Here is a 4,656-nt window from a genome sequence, read left to right as displayed (position 1 = left end):
ACGTAACAGAAAGCACCTGAGACAGACGGCTGAAGCAGCGTCTCCACCAGCTTCTGAAGAGAACATTAATGAGGAAATGGATTGTGACAACACTCAGTTGGCTGACAGTGTTGATACACAGGCACAATCCTCAGCACCAGCTCAAAACAGTGACACTGCTGACACGTCTGCACTCTCACAACCTTTTCGTACCAGATCAGGAAGACTGGTCAACACTCCACTGAGATTTAGAGAGTAATGTTAAAATGGACAATAACAACTATAAGTTAGCAATGTTAAAACCTGAAGTGTATATGATAAAGCTAAGTTTACAGAAGGTAAAAAAAAGTGTTCTGTTAAGCTAAGTGCACTAATCCATTTTGTTTGCAAAGATGTTATTGAAGTTAAGTCAGCATTAACTGATACATCTGTCAGTGCTGTTGTGGGGCTAGTTATTTTATATCTTCTGGTTTAATTCTAAGTAAATAAAAAATAAAAAATAATAATAAATACTGCGAAGGGGGATGTCGTGTATTGTGGTATTATTGTGAAGGCTAAGTGGAAGTCGAGGTACTTCCGGTATAGCCATGGAGTGAAGGCTAAATAAAGGATGTCGATGTTTGCCAACTTCAAGTCATAAATCTATAATCAAGAGACACATCTTGCAGGAATGGCAAAAGAAATGGGATGAAGAAAGGACTGGCAGACACTTACATTCGATCCAGGGGAAGGTGGGCAAAATGAGACCAGCAGGGGGCAGGTCATCACTAGACTCAGAATTGGACACACTGGCTTAAATAAAACGTTAAACTTAATAGGCAAACACCCGTCGGGTTTGTGTGAAAATTGTAGTGAAGAAGAGACAGTTCAACATGTGTTATGTCAGTGTCCAGAATATTCAGTAGAAAGACTTAAATTCCATGCAGGTTTAAAGAAAGCTGGCATCACAGATCTCCAGCTATCATCTATATTAAGGGGTGAGCCATGGCAGTACTTATGTTTCCTAAAGGAAACAGGGTTAATTACTAGAATCTAGTTTTTTTTTTGTTTTTTTGTCTTATCCGCTCAGACCCACACTCCAGCATAGTAGGTGGCAGTAATGCACCTGATTGGAAGGTGCCACCCGCCAAAAAACAAGAACAAGAAGAAGAACAAGAAGAAGAAGAAGAAGAAGAACTAAAGAAACATGCAGATGGCAACTGTGAAGTATGTGGTAGTCCAGAGACCATAGAGCATGTGTTTATATATTGCCCTAAATACCAGGATGATATGCGCATATTGGTCTCACTGTTGCAGGGACGAAAGATAACATTTAACTTGCAGGACATTCTTCAGAGAAGCTCAGGTGAAGTCTGTTTCAATTATGTATTTCGTTTCCTGAGGGCTACAGGACTAATGAACAGAATTTTTTTTTTTTTTTTTCTTCTTTTGTTTGTTTGTTTGGTTTTCTTTGTTTTTTTTTTTTGTTTTTTTAATGTTAGACAGGTAAGACTCATGTTCCACACCCCAGTCCAGTTGGTGGCGGTAATGCACCAGTAAGTTAGCTGCCAACCGCCTTAAAACCCAAAGAAGAAGAAGAAGAAGAAGAACTGCAAGTTTGGGTCTGCACTAGGGTTGGGCATCTAAGGTATAATGCCGATCCAATACGCATCTCGATACTAAGTATCCGATGTAGTAATGTGAAAGAGGATGCAGTGCCAATGAATTAGTTTGATTTTTTATTAACCAAGTAAAGCCAAGACATTTTTACAAACTGTTTTTTCTCTCAGAGCTTGAGTGTTGGTTTACAGTAAGGCCATTTTAAAACACATGGCACATACTTAGGCCATTTTAAAACACATGGCACATACTTAGGCCATTTTAAAACACATGGCACATACTACTTAGGCCATTTTAAAACACATGGCACATATTTAAGTATTTCCAAGAAAAACAATGCAATAGCATCAGTTATTGCCATAGAGCGCGCGGAACTGGTGGCAAGCGGGGCATGGAAAAAATTTTCAATACTTTTCTCACCGCTTCTGGAGCTCGTAGCTACAGGGGGATCCGAGCTGGAGGAAGGGGATGCAGGGACACTGGCAGACGCTTCCACAACAACACCGTGGCGCCGCTTCAAGTGAGATATCAGATTAGTCGTACTGCCCGTGTATTTTACAGATGCGTGGCACATTTTACAAATTGCAGCTGTCTTGTCAAGTCGTCCTTCTTTCTTGTAAAATCCATAGTGTTCCCAAACTTTGGACTTGAAACTAAGTGGAGGATAAATGATCTTGGCGTCCGACATGTTTGTTTTGCTAATTCGCGCTTCCTGACAACTACCTGTGGGCGCATCACTGGCTTCATCCGCACAGCCCCCATGAGTTGTAGTGTAAACATCCGCAAGTCCGTTGCTTAGGCCTACTTTATGTAGGTCGTTTAAATTATGCGCTAAAACAGGTTGACAACACTTGTTAATAAATAAACACATTCTGTATTAAAAGAATAAGCCGTATCTCAGAAAAACCGATGCATCTCGCAAAAACCGATGCATCTAGATTTGCTTCAAAAGTTTCATTCATCCTCTGCTGCTCTACCGATGCACTCGCATCGTGCACACGCACGACCGCGCATCGATTCATATCGGTTAATCTTCCCATCCCTAGTCTGCACACTTCGAAGTGCGCAGACCATAGACATAAAGGATAGACGCCGCATTAGCTATTGGAGCGCGAGAAATGCGGCCGCCATATTGGACCGGTAGCTAATCAGATAGTACGCAGCCAAACAAGATGCCAGAGTATTGTGCAGCATATTCCTGTTCGAATTTGCGGACCGTCGAAAACAGGGCACGTGGGATTACTTTTCACAAGTAAGTTTGAATACTACTATTGGTCATATTGTATGAATCAAATATTACTGTGCTGTATTTATGCCCATCAGTGAAGTCGTAGCTAGCTTGGTAGGCTATGTTTAGTGCCGATGTTCACGCGGCATCAAGTGAGACCGCATAAATCATAGCAATGCCTTAGATTACCACTGTAGACATTTAACTAATATTACTAGTTTATCATATTGACAAGCACTGGTTTCACAGCCTGTGTTATTCACATATATTTCACCATCAGTAAGCCACTCTTCATGACTCATTCCCACCCCATCTACTTGAAAATGCAGACAACTGAATATCTGAAAAGTTTCCAAATGAGTTTAACAGGGTTGGTTCATCATAGTTTTGCATCACAATAGTAGTTTTGTTAAAGAAATATTGTAAGATGTTAGAAGGAAACAAATAAGCTTGACCATATTTGTGAAATGTTCTTGTGCAGTGTCCCTAGTTTCCCGTTTTCATTTGTTAGGTTTCCCAAAGACAGAGACTTGAGGAAGACATGGGAAGTGGCTTTGAGGAGGAAAGGATTCACTGCCAGTGTTTTCTCTGTGCTTTGTAGTGAACATTTTAAGCCAGGAGACTTTGATAGGACAGGCCAGATTGTCCCACTCAGAGATGGTGTTATTCCATCCATCTTCTTATTCCCAGTTCATCTCCAAAAAGTAGGTGTATAACTGATTTATAAATGTAAATCACCAGGCAGGGTGAGATATTCTTTTTAACTATTATGCTTCTTCCTTTTAGCCGGAAAAGCTTAGGACAACAAATACGTCCAGAAGAGCTGACGAGAACGAGTCTGTGGCCTTTCAGGATGAGCCAACAACTGACACCTCTCAACCACAACCTCAGCCTGATGAGGTGAATATTTTTACTGTTTACATCATGTCGTCATGGCCCTGGAGATATAACAGCAGCATATCACATATTATGGTCCTGCAGCCACTCACAAATAAACCTATTCATTCACAATTAAATACTATTTAAACATTCCTGGCACACACACACACACACACACACACACACACAGTACTGGCAATGACTTTCACAGGTGAAGACTATAAGAAATAATGTGGGCCATACACTTGTGGTGTCAATGTGATGTGTGTGGAGTTAAATATCACTCTAACCATGTTCATTCATCCCTGTAGGTTCACAGTTACACTCTGCCTGCTTCTCCCACTGCTCTTAAGAGAAGACTTGAGGAAACTCAAGCAAGGGTGGAAAGCCTGGCGAGAGACAAAAAGACGCCGTGGCCAGAGAAAAGAGGCAAATAGGGCAGTAACGTCTCTTTTGGAGGATTTGAGGGAAAAGAACCTCATTATTGAAGAGCTCAAAGAGAGGCTTGAATTTTACTCAGGTAAAACACAATTAGCTCTTTAACATTCATGCAGATGTTTTTATTTATTTATTTATTTTTTTTTTACCTTCATCACAGTCTTAAACTCTTTAGTTATTATCTAAAGGGAATTTTTGCTAATATAATTTCAGACCTTCAGCTCGACTTCATGGCAAAGCAGGGCATGACATGAGTTACATGTCGCACTGTTCCCTTGTCGAGTTCCTAAGATGCTGCGTTCTCTATATCAGCTTGATATTATGTCACCGTTACCGTGGTTTTTCCTCACGTTTGTCTCTGTTCATAATGTTTTGTTCCAGTCAGATAAGTGTGTAATAAGGTCAGGGTGTGTGTGTTAACATGATACTGGTTTGTAATGTTTTTCAGTGTTCAGATTTATTTGTTGGAATTTGTCCTGTGTTCAGTGTGTTTCAGGTCCTGAATGCTTCTAAATGTTTGTATAACACAAGAT

At 40.5% G+C, this 4,656-nt stretch overlaps 1 pseudogene; it reads left to right on the top strand.

Moving 5' to 3' along the window:
- Nucleotides 1-2,666: 2,666 nt before the first annotated feature.
- Nucleotides 2,667-4,402, top strand: LOC121640521 (annotated as a pseudogene).
- The last annotated feature ends 254 nt before the right edge of the window (nt 4,403-4,656 follow it).

This window comes from Melanotaenia boesemani, chromosome 5 (genome assembly GCF_017639745.1).
Source record: "Melanotaenia boesemani isolate fMelBoe1 chromosome 5, fMelBoe1.pri, whole genome shotgun sequence".
Lineage (NCBI taxonomy): Eukaryota > Metazoa > Chordata > Actinopteri > Atheriniformes > Melanotaeniidae > Melanotaenia > Melanotaenia boesemani.
Note: the sequence above shows the minus strand (reverse complement) of the source record. Positions and strands in the feature narration are given on the sequence as shown.